We start from the raw sequence: 18492 nt of genomic DNA on the forward strand, positions 1-18492 counted from the left end.
CACTCCGGGCCAGTGCCGGGCATTGTGCTCAGATGCCTTCAGACCACATTCACATGCCAAAGATTCTTGCTTGGTTATTCTCAAACTTATGAGAATCTAAAACGCGAGGCACGGTATGGATTTTCTCTTGAGCCTCCATGACTTTGCCTTGTATTTTGGGCATGAATGACTTCATCAAGGGGAAAGAATTTGAGGAAGGAGCCTCTGAGGCTAGGAGGGGGTGGGAAGGGGCGGGGGGAAGAGGAGGGAAGAGGCAAGGAGCTGTAGAGAGAAGAGCCAGGCTGGGGCTGGGGCATCTCCCCATGATGCTCCCCCACCCCTGGCGCGAGGCCCCAGGGACTGACTGATTTTCCCACAGGAAATGTGCATGATTGCGTGTCTGTTTTGTGGGCTGGCCATTTGGATTGAGGGAATGTCTGTGTTGTGATTCCTTATAGATTCAAAGGTTGGAAAGGTTTGTGCTCAATACAGGGGTCTCTTGGTGCGATGGGAAATGTGATCGCAGCCGCCTTCAGGGTGGGGAGAGCCCTTGAGGCCCTCAGTGGTGGCCGGTGTCGGCCTTCGCTTTCCTGGGTGAGCTGCCCTCAAGGTGGGAAGGGAGGCCCTCGGTGGTGGCCGCTGTTGGCCTTCGCCTCCCTGGGTGAGTGCTGTTCCATCCCCAGCTCTCCGACTCCTTGCCTGGCACCTTCCTCGTTGGAGACCGTGATCCATGAACTTTTTCCACGCGTGTCCTGCAGACTAGTGCTGACTGCAGGTTCAGGAGTGGTCAGAGGAGGCCAGAGGAGGCCCTCGTGATGCGAAGCTAAACGTTTAATGATGGCGCTGTTGAGTGCATGAGCCGCGTCAGCCCAAGAGTCTGGGTAAGAGGGAACCTTGGGGTGTGGAGGGAAGACTGGACAGATGGGTGCTTTCCTCGGCCCCCAGGAGCACAGCCAGGTCTGTGCTCAGACCTCCTGGTTTCTCCCATATTTCCATAAATAGCAAGGGAAGGACTCAGGGGCACCCAGGGACCTCAGGGGTATAAGCTGTGTCCTCTCGTGGCCCCAGCTGTGGCCAGTGACGTTATTCTCTTTAACCTCAGGCTTATTTTCTATAAAAACACAAAGGGACAGAAGTAGTTCAAGGGCCTCTAAAGACTTACGTAATTGTTAATAGGCCTAATTTTATGCTTTCTTATGTATTAAGAGCAAATCATGAAACAAACTCATTTCTGTTTGAAGAAATCTTTACTGCTCTCATTTTTGTGGCAAGCAGCATTGATTCTTTGCTTAGTGGGCGTTAGTGCCCTCCTGCCTAGTGCTGCTGCCTGGTGTGTCCTCGCACACACCTCTGTCCATTGGTCTCCGTTCACCTTTCCGCCTAGAATTGTAGGAGGGGCGCTGGGATCTTAGGGCTAGAAAGAAACTCTGAAGACCACTTTCAGGGGCGGCTTTTAGTCAGGGCTTCCAGAGAGACAGCCAGCCGGGTGTGCGTGTGTCTCCAGGGCGAGGCTTGTTGCAGGGGCTACAGTGTCCAAGAAGCCCCAGGACCCACAGCCTGCAAGCTGGAGTCCTGGGAGGGTGTGGCTTGAAGACTTGAGAAGCGGAGGGTGCAGATCCCACCCGGGTCTGAGGAGCTGAGACCCAGGAGCACGGGCTGCAGAAGACAAATGTCACTGGCCCATCAGCCAGACAGGTGGAGTGAACCCAGTTTTCCCCGCCTTGCTGTTTTACTCGGGCCCTGGGTGGATAGGGTGGTGCCCCCCACACCGGCAAGGATGGGTCTCCACTCAGTCCAGAGGCCAACATGCATCTCACACAGAAATAATGCAGAACCAGCCATCTGGGCACCCTAGGCACGCTCAGGTTGATGCACAAAACCAACTCCGCGCGTGGCCCTGACGTCTGCGTGTTCGCATCACTCCACGCACATTACTCGGTCGTCGCCTTGGTGAGTTTGTAAGCTCATTGTGTGGTTCTGGGGCTCTTTGTCCCGGGTGGTAGTGGTAGTGATGTCATCACCACCCAGCTCAGGTATGAAAGGTGATGGCACCAACGGCTCCTTGTTTCTCAGACACTTGAGCGGGTGCTCTGTGCAGCCAGTTCCACCTGCAGCAGCATCTGTTCCCTATGCCGATTCCATTCGGAGTATGTGCCTCCCTTCTGTTGAGGGTGCCGCCGCCTTTCAGGGAAGAACTGTGTCCTGTTCGCCTATATCTCCTGTTGTGTATCTCATGGCTGAATAAGTAGCTATAGGATACCTCAGTGGCTGAATGATAGGTTCATTGGAAAGAAAACTTTATAATCTTTTTTTCTTTTTGGGATGGAGTTTCACACTCAACGCCCAGGCTGAAGTGCAATGGCACGATCTTGGCTCATTGCAAACTCTCCCTTCTGGGTTCAAGTGATTCTCCTCCCTCAGCCTCCCAAGTAACTGGGGCTACAGGCGTCTGCCACCATGCCTGGCTAATTTTCGTATTTTCGTTAGAGAAGGGTTTTCACCATGTTGGCCAGGCTAGTCTTAAACTCTTGACCTCAGGTGATGCACCCACCTCGGCCACCCAAAGTGCTGGGATTACGGCCATGAGCCACCACACCCAAGAACTTATTACCATTTTTTAAAAAATCATAATGGGCTTGTTAAATGCTTACATTAATGTTTATTTTTAAAAATGTTATCTGTGACCTTTTAGCTTTTCATAGCACTTCTCGTGTGAGTATTTAAAAAAGGCCCTTTAGTCGTGGGGGAGAAGCGGTTATCCCTTTCAGCAGAGGGAGATGGAGGAACAGGCCCTGGTGGGTCTGAGCACAGGCAGTCACCCCAGCCTTGGTGCTTGCTTAGGTCTGTTCTTCGTTCACCGTAGCCGCATCCACTCTCATTGTCAGCTTAAAAATAAGCTTTTTCCTCTTTCTAATCAGAACAGTTAGTTTGTTAACCATCACGTTAAGGTATCGAGAATGATGGCTTTCAGGCCTCAGATATGACACAAGTAATAAATGCAGCTGACCCTGAACCACATAGGTTTTGAGCTTCGAAGGATCACTTACGTTAATTATTTTCCAACCAAACCCTTACTGAAAACACCTGGCTTTGTGGAGGGCCGACGTTTCCTACATGCGGTTCCATAGGGTGGCCGTGGAGTCCTGTGGATACGTAGATTTGGGTAAACTCGGGGGGTGTTCTGGAATCCATGTCCCTGTGTATACAGAGGGACAACTGCAGCTTTTTAAAAGTTTGTGTCCTGCCTTATCCTAAAACGGCTCCAAGGTGGATGCAAAATTATTTCATTGTTTTGATTTTCTTGGTGGGATATTGATGTTTATTCTTCAGTGTCTAAAATCCTGAGTGAACAGAGTTACCACTTCAGGAACAAAGCCAGTCTGGAAACACATATTGAGATATCCACCTCTTCTTCATGGTTTCACAAAAGGCCATGATCATATTTTATTCAGTTGAACTGTAGGAAACTGCCAGTATTTGCTGTTTTTGGCCTACAAAATGGCAAGTGCGTACGATATTAAAAACCAAGGCTTCCTGGATGGGGAAAATAGGAATCGGTAAGAACCTGAAGTTGTCTGTCATGGCCGCTGAGTCACAGATAAATAAACCTGTGTGAGGGGAAGTTGGCTGTACAGTATTTTCCTTCTGTTTTGAGACTGTCAGAAAAAGGTCAGTTCCATTGCGTTGGGTCCCTTTGCCTCACCTTTGCTGCATAGGGGATTTGCCATTATACCTCTTGGTTCCAGTGCCCAAGAGGCTGATGCCACATAGAAGACCTGCAGGTCGGTGGATGTGAAACAGGCATCGGACACGCTGTGCACCTTGGGACGCATCTGAGAAGTGCGTGCTTGTGGCAGGTCTGAGGTGAGGGCGTGTTCCATCTCCTCTCCCTTCTCTGGCTTTGCAGGCCTTTGAAGTTGGTCCTGGAAAGTGAAATTAGTTAATGCTGATTTAAGCTCCAGGTCAAAGTCGGGGGGCCGAAGAGACCCGCCCTTCACTAGGGGTGTGAAGCATTGGACCCTCCCATCAGGAGGCAGCAGGTACTCGAGAAAGCCCCACATGCCCTCCAGTTCCCTTATGTTGAAATTTTTTGTACTCGGCCATGCCGGGTCATTTTGGGAGGTAAATGGGACGTTCACATGGGGGTGTGCAGTATTGTTAGGTGTCAGGTGTGAGAGTTGAATTTGTAGAAGCTGTGCGGATAGGAAAGGGCCTGGCAGGGAGCGCTGTTTACAGGGAGCAGATTTAACGTGAGGTCTGTGCTCTGCCTGGGTCCATGTCTGACCGGTGTCTCCCAGTCTGCAACAGGACGTTCACGTGACTCGGCGCCATCGTCCCACTCTGTGTAGACGTCTGAGGATCTGTTCGCAGCTGCTCTGTGAGAATGAGTTGTGAGTTGTGATAATTAACTGAGAAACAGTGAACAAACCCTGAATTGGTTAGCACTGGTTCCACGGCCACTTCTGCCGTGGTTGGAGTCATTCGTAATAAAGTGTGCTGGACTCCTATGCAGAGCTCTGAATTTCAGAGGCCCTTTAACTTGGCAGCTAACCAGCCGCTTCCTTCAGAAGACATTTGAGTCCCCTTTACCTACCAGGGTGACTCTGGGAGTTTGAAGATGAGTGAGACAAGCCCTCCGTGTCTTGTGGATTTTACTGTCCAGAGGGGAGACAGATGTGGATGGTGAAGGGGGCCCTAGCAGAGGTCAGCGCATGTCAGTTTTGTTTCTTCAGCACTTGCTATGTTCAGGCAGTGCTCCGGGCCATGTGCAGAGCATCTGGGGACCCTGCCCATGGCATCCCAGGCACAGCTAACATCTGTGCCATCTTCGTACTTGGCCTGAGTTTTGGGGAAGTACCGAGGATGGCTTCTGCCTTTGCTGGAGAGAGTTGGAAGTCAGGGCAGCCCTCCACAAGGAGATGATCGCCAGCTGATTCCTCAAGAAAGAGAGGTGGTCCCCACATGGGCAGAGCAGGGCAGCATGCACAGACCTGGGTGTGGGGTCTGGGGCATGTGCATCTGAGTGGGGTCTGCTGGGAGACAGCAGGGGTGAGGTGTGAAGGCAGTTGGAATTGACAGGATAAATTATCACTAAGGCGATGCTGGGAAAACATAAAATTGGGACTCTCTGGGGTAAACATGGACTTAGGGTGACCCTGGGCGTGGGTGTTTTCAGGCTCTGAAGGCAGAGATTTAAGAAATTGGGGCAGAGCTGAGCCCCAGATGAGGATGAAGACCACCCTTGGGATGTTAAATGAGACAGGGGTGGAAATCCAGTGAATATCCTGGGGTCAGTCCAGCAGGAAGGCAGCAGAGGAGACCAGTGTCCTCAAAGGTCCCTTGGGCCTGCCTCTCAAAGTGCTGGGATTACAGGCATGAGCCACTGCTCCCTGCTGATACTTTTAAAATTTCTAAGCTACTCTCTCTCATACTCACTCCCGTATTTATTTTTTTTAGACCAGGTTTATGGCTATATTTTTTCCAAGGGAATCAAAAAGTTACCTGTTTGAAGTACAAATAACACCGTGTTTAAAAACCAAAAATGCTAATTTGCATAGAAGTTTCCAAATACCCAGTTGGTTTGAGCCTTGCATTGCAGTGTCACTACCTGCTCTTAAATTTCTACACGATGTATAGATAGCGAGGCAGGGGGACGGCTCGTACATCTTCAGGTTTCGATTCTACTAACTTAGGCTATATTTTCATTTATTTTGGCACACCTGTGGGTGTGGCAAGCAATGCCAGGGTATTTATTTTGAAGCTTGTCCAACAACAGTTGGGAAGATTTTCACATTTTTAGAATTTTCATAGTAATAGTTATAATTTACAAAGAATTTAAAATTGTGTAGTCATTATTTTGCTTTTTTTCTAGATGTGCCCCAAAACAGGATTGCTAAATATCATTCTACATCACAGGATTCAGAACAGTACCCTTTTGGAGCAGATGCCTGTAATCGAGGAATTCCACCTAGTCAGTTCACTTTAAACGTGTTTAAAAGGTTTTCTTTATCCTAGTTGGCACCTGTGGCTATAGTTTGTTTTCACTGCTGAGGAATATTCCATGATGGAAACCGTAATTCATCCGTTTTTCATATCGGTGGACATTTGGATTGTTTTGGGAGGGTGTGTATGTCTATTCAGCCTTCATTTTTTCAGGATTTTTTGTAGAAGATAATGTAACAGTGTAACATCCTCTGGTACAGAGCCAACACGAACCCTGATTACAGCCACACAGACTCACACACAGACTCTCAGGCCTTGTTACCAACGCACAGAACCATTTTCTTAAGTTGAAACACAGTAGCAGAACTTGAAGCCATGTGAACGGGTCCTCTGATCTTACACTTGGAATTCACTTTTTATTACTATGTCTGCCAATTAGGAAGCATATCAATTATACAGAAATCTGAGAATGTAAAATTATACGTTTATAACAGAAAAAACCTTATTTAATACCCCAGAACATATGGCTATGTTTTTCCCTCATGCCACACCACTGTTTTCTTTGCTTGAAATGGGAAATGATACTTGAAGGTGGTTTTCTAGCAACTGTTAGGCTGGCATAGTTCTTCAGAGACAGAGGATGTAAAGCACATGGAGAATTTCTGTCTGTGGAATGTGATTTCCTGGTCACCTCATTCAGGCTGCTGCCGCCTTCCCCTCTGGCCACCTGCACCGTGGGACGTCTGAGGAGGTCCCTGTTTCATCCTCTGGAAATTCTGAAAAGGAAGGAGAAGAGGGTGTGCAGGGTGTGGTGCATTTGTGTTGGTCCTTCGAGTTTTTATTTGGAGTCTCGGCTGCCTTGGTGGTTCCTGCCTTTATGTCCCAAGCTCGTGGCTTCGTCCTTGTGTCTAACTCACAAGCAGACAGATGGAAAGGGAAGTTGTATTCAGCCAACAGCTTGATGTTATTCTCAAGGCTCAAATCAACTAGGTATTTGGAGACTTCTGTGCAAATTGGCATTTTTGGTTTTTAAACATGGTGTCTTATTTGTACTTGAAATGGGTAACTGGTTCTCTGGGAAAAAATATAGGCATAAAGCTGGTTCTTTTAAAAAAAAAAAAAAAAAAAAAAGGGAGTGGGTGTGAGAGAGTGGCTTAGAAATTACACCAGTAATGGTTGGGCCTGGTGGCTTACGCCTGTAACTCCAGCACTTTGAGAGGAGGAGGCAGGTGGATCCCCTGAGGTTAGGAGTTCCAGACCAGCCTGGTCAACATGGTGAAACCCCGTCTGTACTGAAAATATGAAAATTAGCCGGGCATGGTGACAGGCACCTTGTAATCCCAGCTACTTGGGAGGTTGAGGCAGGAGAATCACATGTATCCGGGAGGCAGAGGTTGCAGTGAGCCGAGATCGCGCCACTGCACTGCATCCTGGGAGACAGAGCAGAAATTCCATCTCAAAATAGAGGGGGGGGAAAAAAACACCGCAGTAATGGAAACCTGGTTGCGTCATTTGTGATGGAGATGGCGGATTATTTCCTTTTTAGTGACAGGATGAATTGGATATGTTTGCAGTATTGATCTTGACAAGGGAAATGGTGAGAACCAAACGTGGCGCCCAGCTTGGGCCTTGCCATTGGCAGAAGACCGTGGCAGGCAACAGACTGGCGACTCGGAGACCGAGGGGAGAATTCTCACGCTGTGACGCTGTTGCAGTGTGTGCTTCTGGACTCCTGCTGGAGGGAGCTGCCCCTTTTCCTTGCGGGCTTTGGTGCAGTGGAGACCTTAGGACCTGCCCCTACTGGCACACCTGTGGGTGTGGCGAGCAGTGCCAGGGCTGAGGCACAGGTGCTGAGCCCGGAATGTGGGACGGCAGAGGCTGCACACGCCGGCAGGCGTCTGCTCCAGCAGCCGGGGGTTTCTGCAAGGGGGCGGGGGTTGGTTTTCCTCCTTGAATTTGGGTGGGGAGGGTGTCCTGGGGTGCTATGTCTGCACTTGTGTTGCTCTGAGGTCAAGTTGTGGCCCCGAGTCCCTGTCCCTCTGCCAAAGTGAGGGTTTGCCCATTTTTAGGTGAGATTTCCCTTGGGTCCAGGTCTCTAGGAGTGGGGTGCACTCCAAGGGAGCGTGAGCACGGTGGACGCGCGTGGGCCTCTTCCTCTCCCCTCAGCGACTGGGCTGTGTGTGAAGAGCTGCCCAGCGGAATCAACCTCCTGCCTGGTGTTTCATTCACCACAAATCATTCTCACTGTGCACTCCTGAGTCAAATGTAATCCAGGAATGGAATGTGCTGTTGCTGGATGCCGCACACAGCATCAGGAGCTTAGTTGGGGATTATATGATCTTACCCCACACCTTAAAAGTAAAGACTATGGTTGTCAAACCTCTGAGGCCAAGCCAAGCCATCGCATCCCCTGTGACTTGCACGTATATACGCCCAGATGGCCTGAAGTAACTGAAGAATCACTAAAGTGCAAATGCCCTGCCTGGACTTAACTGATAACATTCTACCAGAAATAAGTGAAAATGGCCGGTCCTTGCCTTAAGCGATGATTTTGTTTGTGTGTGAAATTCCTTTTCCTGGCTCATCCTGGCTCAAAAAGCTCCCCCACTGAGCACCTTGTGACCCCCACTGCTGCCCGACAGAGAACAAGCCCCCTTTGACTGTAATATTCCTTTACCTATCCAAATCCTATAAGACGGCCCCACACTTACCTCCCTTCGCTGACTCTTTGGACTCAGCCCACCTGCACCCAGATGAAATAAACAGACATGTTGCGCTCACAAAGCCTGTTTGGTGGTCTCTTCACACTGGCGTGCATGACAATAGTTAAGGGGATACTGAAGTCTTTGGCAGCTCCAAGAGCTTTTTCAGTTTGTGTCAGGACATTTTAGGCAGAAGGAAAAGCTTGCTAAGAGAATCTTACAGAAATGTATAGTGCAGTGCCATTAACTCGTGGAATAAATGTGTAACTTTCCATGGCGGACCTCTGGAAAGAGATGCACTTTGAGTGCACCCTGGCCTGCTTGCTACAAGAATCGGCCGTGTCACCCCGCTTTCCGTGGGTCTGCAGGTGTGCGTGGTCCATTGCCCTGCACTGTGGCCATGGGAGGGAAGATGATCTGGAATACTGGCGACAGTTATCGGTGTGTTGATATGTGCTGCTTTCTACAGGGGAGAACATTTCTGTTTAATAAACGTCTCATCACGATGATGACTGCAAGATATTTGAGTCTCATTCAATAGTGCTTCTGGGTTCCTTCTGTTTTTAATCTGCTTTCTAGCACTAGGCAAGTGAAGACATGGAAAGTAAAAACCCATCGAACTTGTAGAGACATGGTGTTGTGTAGGAGCAGACTGTAGCCTCTGGCTCTGTTTAAAGATTGTAGTAAACCTCTTACCTGGCATGGTCAGGGTGTAAATTATCTTGTTTAATTGAAATGTGTACGAGTCAAAGCTGGCGCCTGCATTGTTGATGAAATACCAGATTTTAAGGGAACATGTCAATGTGCCATAAGATACCAACAAAGTTCCTCACTGAGGTTTGGCGCGGGTTCGGAAGAGCTGGGCCTTAGGTCACCAGGGTCGTCTCTGGGAGCAGATGCTCAGTGTGGGCATTAGTCACTTAGCCTTTCCAGAGCCGAGGAACAGCTCTCTGTGATGGTTTTTGGAACCTGTATTTTGAGTCAGTTTGTCCCACTTGACTCGAAGTTGCTGCGCAATTTCAGACCTTTGCCTCCACCGTGCGCTCGTTTTCTTGTCCCCTGATAACTGCCTTGGTTGCCCTGGCCTGACATTTGAGCCTCGTCATTCAAGGACACAGGCTCCGCGGTGGGGCCAAGGCCGCGACTCCGGCTTGCACAGTTCCTTGCCTCTCACCATGGCTTACCACATCACTCCCGGGATCTCCCGTTTAGAGGAAGAGTGTCTCTTTCCTGCAGGCCCTGTGTGGTGTGGAAACCACCCCTACCTACCTTTCTCCTGTTTGAACTGTACCGTGAAGCTATTTCTGTTCTAGTCAACCGTCAGAATTTAAGGAACAGTGATTTATGTAACTTATCACACGCTTCTCAGCAGTTCTTTATGAATTTCATTCTGCTGTGAAATTATTGCAGTTTTCATGGCTATGCTGGTCTCACGTTGTGGCCCTTGAAATGAATTCCCTTCCCCATTGTGTGTTAAGGTTGTGCCCGGGAGCTGTTGAGGCCTCACCTCTGCTTAGGGCAGTGGCTTTGCTCTCCTGACAACAGGAAAAATCTTATTTAGAGCATTTCTAATGTGGTTTTTGCTTCCCGACAGAATTCCTTTTTTCACAGAGACAGCCACTAAAGTCACAAATTATGCTCAGGATGGACACACGAGTCAGCTGACAGAGTGGAGTCCAGAACAGATCCAAAGACGCAAAAGCAGTTCAGTGGAATTTGAGTCTTTTCAACAAATGGTGCTGGAATTATGGGACAGCCATATGCAAAAGAGTGAAAACAGGGAGAAATTCCTGTATGAAAATTAAGGTGGACCATAGCCCTGAATGTAAAATACCAAACTACAAAAGAAAGGGAAATTGTGGAGACCGAGGGTGAGAGCTCTTAGCCACACCGTGATCCATAATCAAGGAAGAAAACAAGTAGGTAAGACTCATCAAAATTAAACTTCTAATATAAAAGACACCCCTAGGGAATTGAAGAGACACATTTTTGATAGACGAGAAGAAGATTTCTGTGAACCATGCAGCCGGCAAAGGACTCATATCCAGAATGCACAGGACTCCCACGGCTCATGACAGAGAACAAACCACCTGACTTAAAAGCGGAAGAGACATGAACAGATGCTTCGCTGAGAAGGACGGAGGATGGCCCAAAAGCATCTGAAATGACTTTCAGCGTGACTGGTTGCACCGAGATGTGCACTGAAGCCGCAGTGAATGTGTTCACACCCCTGTGGAGCGCCTGACTAAGGTCTTCGACAGCCCCAGGTGCTGGTGAGGACAGGCAGCCGGGACTCCTGTGCGATGCTGGGGTTCAGCACGGTGCAGACAGCTTGGCGGTTTCTTACAAAACTGAACTCACACAAACGTGGGGCCCGGTGACCCCAATCCTGGGTATTTACCCTAGAGAAACAGAATCTGATGTTTAAGAAGAACTGTGCCCAGATGTTAATAGCGCTGTCTATAGTTGCCCAAAACAGGTTACAAAGTGCCACAGCCATACGTGGAATAATATATACCCAGCAGCCCCGAGGCCTGGCTGTTGATCACAGGACACCCCGGGTGCACCTCCAAGCACGATGCCCAGGAAATCGTGATTTTGCGAGTGTTTTGCGACAACACTCGCAAAAGACAGACCCGGGGGATGGGAGAACACAGAGAGGGTGGTTGCTGGGAATGGAAGGGTATGCTTATGAGGCCCCGTGAGTGGGTTTGGGGCTGTTGGACTGTTCTGCTTGTGTGATGATGATTATGGGAATATTTGTGCCGAAATTCACAGAACTGAACACTGTCCACTTTACAGTAATTTTTAAAAGGTGGTAATATGCTTATTGTCGGTACTGTTTTTAATGGAAGATGGAGTTTGCAGATGATTTGTCAGGGCAAGCCTGTCTCAAGAGTTTGTAGACGATTCGTTAGGGGCCTGTCTCAGGGCCCTTGAGTTGGGTTGGGTTGGGTTGTTTGGAAAAGCCTTCCCTGTTGCGGGCAGTAGTATGGGGCATGGAAAGGATATTGCCAAGGAAACACGTAGAATCCTTTGAGGAAACGTGTATTTCTAACCGCTATAAGATAGAATTGGAAATTGTAATGGTTTTGTTTTCTAGAGTCTTGGTGGAATAGGGAAGACAGTGTAATAAAAACTAATTTTGAAATGAAGAATTTTAAAGATTTTCAATAGCAATAGCTCTAGGAAGTCACCCTGGAAATGTTTTTAAAGATGTTCAATAGCAGTAGCTCTAGGAAGAGTCACCGTGGAGTTGCTTCTTAAGCATTGGTTTCCTGGCTGTATCTTCCGACTTTCATTTTTAAGTTTTGCTGTGAGTTGAGGATGTGTGGGAATAGCCATCCCCAGGTGTTGGGTAGGAGTGGCCCTGCAGGGGTGTGCATGTGCCCCGAGGCCTGAGGCACTGTTTCAACCTAGCTTGCAACATGGGTACCCTTGTCAGTGGCCTGGAGTAAGAGTACCAGCCTGGCAGGCTGGGGGAGCCCCGGGGTGGTCTGGGCACTGTCCTCCCTGCCTGCAGGATGGCAGCTGGAGGAGCTTGAAGGCTGCCTGCCTCGTGGCTGTCAGCGCAGCAGCCCCTCCTGGCCCTGGAGCAATCTTTGGGCCCATGAGTCTCTGCGCCGGGACTTGCCTCCTGGGACCTCCGCCACTGTCCTGAGGGCCCTGGTGCCACTTTCCCGGTGGGACCCAAGCCTCAGGCAGCTGCGACCCCAGATTCGGTTGCTTTCCCTGCCGTCTCATTGCAGCACGAGTGCTCACCTCACTCAATGTAGAGCCTCAGGTTCCTTCAGGATCCCCAGAGATGGAATCTCCCAATTTAACAAGATAGTTGGTGACAAGATTTGAGCGGCACTGATTTAACTCAGCTTCCAGAGTTTAAGTTCCCAAGACACAGTCCTGCTCCTTCCCTGGCCTCATCCTGTGTGGCTGGTGTGGATGCGGGGTTTCTGGAGGGTGCGGCTGAGGCAGGTCAGCAGCAGGAGGACGGCTCATTATTGATCACTCAATGCCTTGAGGATAACTAGGGTTAATGGCCTTTATAGGGCTGTAGTTTTGGAGTATATATATGTGTGTGTGTGTGTATGTATGTGTATATATGTGTGTGTGTATATATATATATTTAAACGAGGTGGACACGGTTATCACTGCATTTTTCTGACATGAAACTTGGAGAGCAGAGGGTTTAGGAAATTCCTGAAGCCACACTGTCAGCGGGACCCGGGCGGTCTGGTCTTAGACCCTGCACTGTTTGCCCCTCGCCACGCTGTCAGCAGACCCGGGTGGTCTGGCCTTAGAACTCACGCTGGTCGCCCCTCCCTGCCACATTGTGGGGTTTTTCTTGCTTCTGGGCAGCATTTGATAGCTTGTGAAACAAGACCAAGACTTACTATGAGTGGATATGTCATTATCTGAGATCCAGAACGTTTACTGGACCTGGTGTTGCCGATGTCACGTAAGGGAAGGTAAAAACATTTTCATTGTGGTCACTGGGGCTCCTGAAATGGTATTTTTCCCAGTGAAAGTTTACTCCTAAAAATCTTTTAACTCAATACTATGTGAACAGGAAGAAATGTGTTGGGCTCTAGTTAAATGTCTCAGAGCCACAGAAGTAAATGAGGGCACCTTCCGAGCACAGCCTCCCGGAGGAGGCCAAGGACGTTTGTCTGGAGGGTTTGCCGTGAAGCAGGACTTGGGCAGGGCTGGTCTGCCTGGAGAGGCCTCTGCCATGATGTAGGTTAGTTGAAGTAGTTGAGGGGTGGTGGCATGAGGTCGGTGGTCCCCGAGGAAGCCCCTAGCAAGGCCGGTTTCCGTGGGATGGAAAACTGCCGTTCAGTAGCTTTAATCCTGGCTTCACGGGTCTAACATACAATCTTGCACTTGGATACTTGGATCCCAGCCAGGTCAGATGGCCCTGAAAGGACATTCGGACTGTGACGGCTGCACCCATTCTCAGCATCTGTAGGGTCTCCTATGTATGTGTGTGTTTCCATTTTCTTTCAGCACAATTTCTGCCAGTGAAGTCGTGAGAAATAGAAGGAAAGGTGGAATGAAGATGTGATTGAGGAAAGTGTGGTGTGGTCTTCGACCTTATTTTGCCTTGGTTGGTGCTCAAGAACTCCACCTGACCTCAGAGCTGAGCGTTTCTGCCAGGAGGTCCTGCCTTTTATCCTGCCTGGAGGCCTGTTGAGACACTCCAAGAAGCTTCATTAACAAATTGCCTTTTCCTTTTACAGCAGTTGGATATATTTGCAGTAAAACAAAGGAATAACCCCCCAATATGGTGATGAAATGCATTTAAGTATAGATAACATTCAGTCGTGAAGGGCCTGGGATTTTAATCATCTTTGGGTCATGTAACAAGTGGTGTTGGTGATTAAAATCTCCTGACAGCTTTGTTCTGCCACGTTTCTCAGTTTTGAATGATGATCTTCCTGGTTGTACCTTGGAGGGGCATTTGTGTCAGTAGAGAGCAGAGTGGTGGTTCCCAGAGGCTGGGAAAGGACAGAGGTGAGGCCCCTGAAGGACACTGGTCTTCCTGGTTTAGGGATTTGGGGCTCAACCACCTTCCTGGGTCCGTGTAAATTATACCCAGGATCATTTTCACTCGCCCCACTTTAGTTGAGCATTGGAGCTTCAGGATATGTGTGCCCACGTCACCTAGGCCGTGATCCTGGAGTTGGGTGAGACTGATTCCCAGGTTTATAGAATTACCCTGGGATTATTGAAAACAGAAGCACTTGAGGCATTCATAATGCTATTTCCTGCACATAATTTATGTTCAGTTCTTCAGAAACATTTATCTGAGGAAGCATCTATAACTTTTATTTTCTGCCACTCAGTGCTAGAAAGAATTGTGCAACACTCAAGTGAGTGGCATTATTCCTCTCCCTCCACCATGCAAGCAAGATTAAAGGTACCTCTGGCTCCCCTCAATCTTCTCATCTGCAGGGTGCCTGGCGTGGCAGTGTGCTGCCTTCCGTCTTCTTTTTGGGGAGAATTAGTTGTGTTTATGTGTACTGCTCAGCTCAGCGCAGTTGTGTGGGTGAGGAGCTTGGATGCTAGGTGACCCTCCCAGGCCTGCCTCCCACCTCCCTAGGCCTTGTTCTAAACTGACAGATAAACAGTGTGTTTTGGAAGAGGACAGCAGCAGGGCAGGAGAGAGTTTGTTCAGACTTTCTCCTTGCACTGACGTTTGAGCCTTCATCCAGCTTGGGCACTTCTACAGAGCTGCGTTTGTGTGTTGCAAACCATTCCCTCCCAGTAACCGTGCTTTCAGAGGTTTGGAAATGTGACTTAACTCATCTTCAATTTAAAGCGTACTATTAAATTTTAGTGTTGAAACTGATGTATTTTATGGCCTTTATTTGATTTCTCTTGATTTTTTTTTCCCCCATATGAGACATGGCATCTTAAGGGAGACAGCCTGGTGTTGGCCGCCTTTCCTAAGGATGGAAGTGAATTCTGAAAGCCCTTTATGTAGGCAGCGAAATAATCAGGGAACCGTTATTATAGCTATGCCTGTCCATGTAAAGCGAGCACGACTCAGAAGCAGAAAAAAGTGCAGCCCGGGGGCAAGGTGAGCCCTAATGCTGCCTGTGCCTCACCTCCCTGCCATGAGGAACGGAAGTGCAAGCGCAGGTGGTTGAGTTAGCCTCCAAGCCCAGCCTGCGTCCCCCTCACATCCCTCTGCATCTGCAGGGGCACAGGCCGTGCTGCCACCCCTCGCTCAGTGCCAGGGCTGATGCGTCAGGAACAGCGGGTAGTGTCCGCCCCTTGCTCGGTGCCAGGGATGATCTGTCAGGATCCCTCGTGCTCATCTGGTCCTCATGTCTTCATCACCAGCCTCCTGCTGGTAACGGGCTTGTTATTACCTTGGTATGGGTAATAACATACCCATACCAACGTATGTAATAACATACCCATACCAATGTATGTAATAACATACCCATACCAGGGTGTTGTGGGGCAGTGCTCAGTCCTCCGAGGGAATTGGCCCTTAGGCGATTCATATTCAACAGGATCGGGAAATGGGTTCTTGTTCCATGTCCTGGATCCCAGGAAGCCCTTGCCCTGGACCCTGTAATTCCCAGGGTCTTCCTGAGAAACACTGGTGCCACTGGAACACAGCCCGACCCCCTCCAGTTTCTCCGCTTTGTAACTGCACTTGTGTTTAGCAGGTCTTCCAGGACTTAGATGCTGCTTGGTGTGAGCCAGGTTTTGTGTGGAAAGAGGACAGATCCGAGCAGGCAACCAACCAGCCCAGAACCATCTTTTACGCTTCCAGATTCTGTGTCCAAAAACTCACCCGTGGACATTGAGGGTGATGCATTTCTGCCCCAAGACATCTGTGGACTCAGCTGGAGGGATCGAAAGGATGTGGAGCCTCTTCACTCTGGCCTGGGCTTGGACCTGCTGTGCAGCCTCTCAGTGGCACCAGGGCCCCCTTGTGTCACAGTGGCCTTGGGTTGGTGGCACTGCCCCAGGATGTCCCAGGCTTCATGATAGTAGGGCCTGCTTGTGCCATGGCAGCCTCGGGATGGTGGCACTGCCCCAGGGTGTCCCAGGTTCCAAGGCTAGTGTTCCGTCCAGCGAAGGGAAGTTGTACTGTAAGGTCTAGTCTCGGAAGGTGCCTGGGGTCCTATCCTTCAGAGCGGTCCTGCACTCACCACAAATCAAGCCAGGGGAGGCCCTGCCAGAATTTGCAGCTGTGTTTCAGGTTGTTCCACAAGGCCTCTTTTATTTTGGGCTAGTCAGGTATATAATTCTTATTCTCTGGTTTTTTTAAGACAGGCAAAAAAACAAACAAACAAAAAAAAAAAACAAACCTTTTTGTTGCCCAGGCAGTGGTGTGAGCAAATCTTACTACAGCCTCAACCTCCCAGGCTCAAGCGATCCACCTGCCTCAGTCTCCTGAGTAGCCAGGACCCACAGGCACATGTTCCACGAGTCCTCATGCCTGACTTATTTTTGTATTTTTTGTAGAGATGGAGTTTTACAATGTTGCCCAGGCTGGACTCAAACTCCTGGACTTAAGCAGTCCAGCTGCCTCAGCCTCCCAAAGTACTGAGATCACAGGCATGAGCCACCGTGCCTGGCCAAGTGTGTTTCTAATTTCAAAATTAAGAGGACCCAGAGTCAGTTAATTACGTCTCTACTGGAATATGCTGCTTATAGTACATTAGGAAAAATCATCCAGAACTTGGAAAAGGGGCTGGTCAGACACAGCCTTTCGAGGTTGTCTGATGAACCCCTGGGGTCTTTAACCATCTGGAGGGATGTACCAAGTCAGACTCACTATTGTCGACCAACTGAAGCCCAGGTTTCATGAGGTTATGTGTTAACTTGTAGTACTTTGTCTGGCAGAGATGCGAGTGACTTCTGCTCAGTGAGAGGCTCATCTCAGGGACTTCATGGCCTGAGGGACGGCAGCCTGTTTGAGCTGATCGAGCTATCTCGCGCTACCCTTATTTTCTGAAACGCCTATGAGTTTCACACTTTAAAGACGAGTTCTCACACGGTCTTTGAAGCGGCTTCATGCCCGCGCTCCTTGGTAATGATTGAATGCTTTTTTTGACCCCTTGTCCCCTTTCTTTCGGGTGTTCCAGTCTCAGTTCTCATGATGTGTTCTGCTTCTGCAGGAATTTCTGAAGCTGCTGAGTGTAGAAAGCACTGAGGAGGCTGTGCTCCCACCCCTGTGAGTCTTCCAGGCATGATCCTCTCCCCTTGGCGAGGCAGTGTCCATGACACACCGAGGAGGCTGTGCTCCTGTCCCCCAGTGAGCTTTCCAGGTGTCCTCGTCTCCCCTCCAGGGGGACAGGAGGAACCTTTCAAACCCTTCTTAAACTTGTTTTCATGTCTTTGTTTTAACAGATTTCTTTGCATCTTCTCCCTTATCCAGAAGTGAGGGTGAACGCTGAGTTATTCACGGGAGTCAAGAAACCACACGCAGCCCAAAGTGACGTTTGTTTCCCTGAAATGATTTGTGTGTGTTCACCTTAAAATGCAATTCAGTAAAACAGGTGTGTTTTGAGGAATGACTTTAAATTACTCAGGTAAAAATGTGACAGTTAAATTTCATCATCTGTGCGGGTGTCCACAACCCCCTTCTGTGATTGCTTGTGAGTTTGTGACTTGTGGTTATATTTGAAGAAATAAAATCTGTTGCTGAGGACTTTAGAGGGTGTGCTGGGATTGTGTAGGGTGGACATCGGGGGCTTCAGTGTGTGGCTTCCTTGAAGAGGTTCAAATTAAGGCTGAGAGTCCCTACTCCAAAATGCTCCGAAACCTGAAACATTCCGAGCTTCCTCATGACACTCGAAGGAAATGCTCTTCGGAGCACTTTGGATTTCAGGCTGGGGATGGTCAACTGGAAAGTGAAATATTGCAAGACCCTTCTGGCCCCAGGAGCTTGGATAAGGTCATGGAGGGGGCCTGTGCCAGGTGTCCCTGGAGTGTTAGGCAGCCTGGGCTCGCTGAACTGGTTTTTGTAGGAGCCACAGAAGGGAGAGAGGGTCAAAGTGGCCACGCCTGGCTCCTCAGAAGGCTGGACCAGAAGGAGATGGGCGCAGAGGGCAGCAGTTGAGTCCCCAGCGTCTGGGGCCCCTGTCCCTGGTGGAGTTGAGAGCCTCCTCTAGTTGTGGCCTCTCCCCTGTCAGCAGCCACTGAGGCCTGAAGGGAGAGGGGGCTGAGGAGAGGAGGAAGGATAGGCGTACTTTTGGAGAGGGCCAGCATCTGCCTGTGCTAGCCTCGTGTGTTACTCCTCCATCCAGGGTGCACGGCCATGCCTCGTGGTGTAGCGGTTCCCGGGATGCACAGCGCTTTTGTCTGCAGTAACGGCTTTGTCTCCAACCCTTGGAGGCAAGTT

General features: G+C 49.4%; 1 long non-coding RNA gene across 1 annotated transcript; it reads left to right on the plus strand.

The window, feature by feature from the left end:
• The first annotated feature begins 252 nt into the window (after window positions 1-252).
• On the plus strand, window positions 253-17672 carry LOC140710947 (uncharacterized). Its single transcript, XR_012092118.1, has 2 exons — window positions 253-17322; window positions 17499-17672. It is a non-coding gene; the product is annotated as an uncharacterized lncRNA (long non-coding RNA).
• Window positions 17673-18492: the final 820 nt, after the last annotated feature.

This window comes from Chlorocebus sabaeus, unplaced genomic scaffold, assembly GCF_047675955.1.
Source record: "Chlorocebus sabaeus isolate Y175 unplaced genomic scaffold, mChlSab1.0.hap1 unalloc_scaffold_109, whole genome shotgun sequence".
Lineage (NCBI taxonomy): Eukaryota > Metazoa > Chordata > Mammalia > Primates > Cercopithecidae > Chlorocebus > Chlorocebus sabaeus.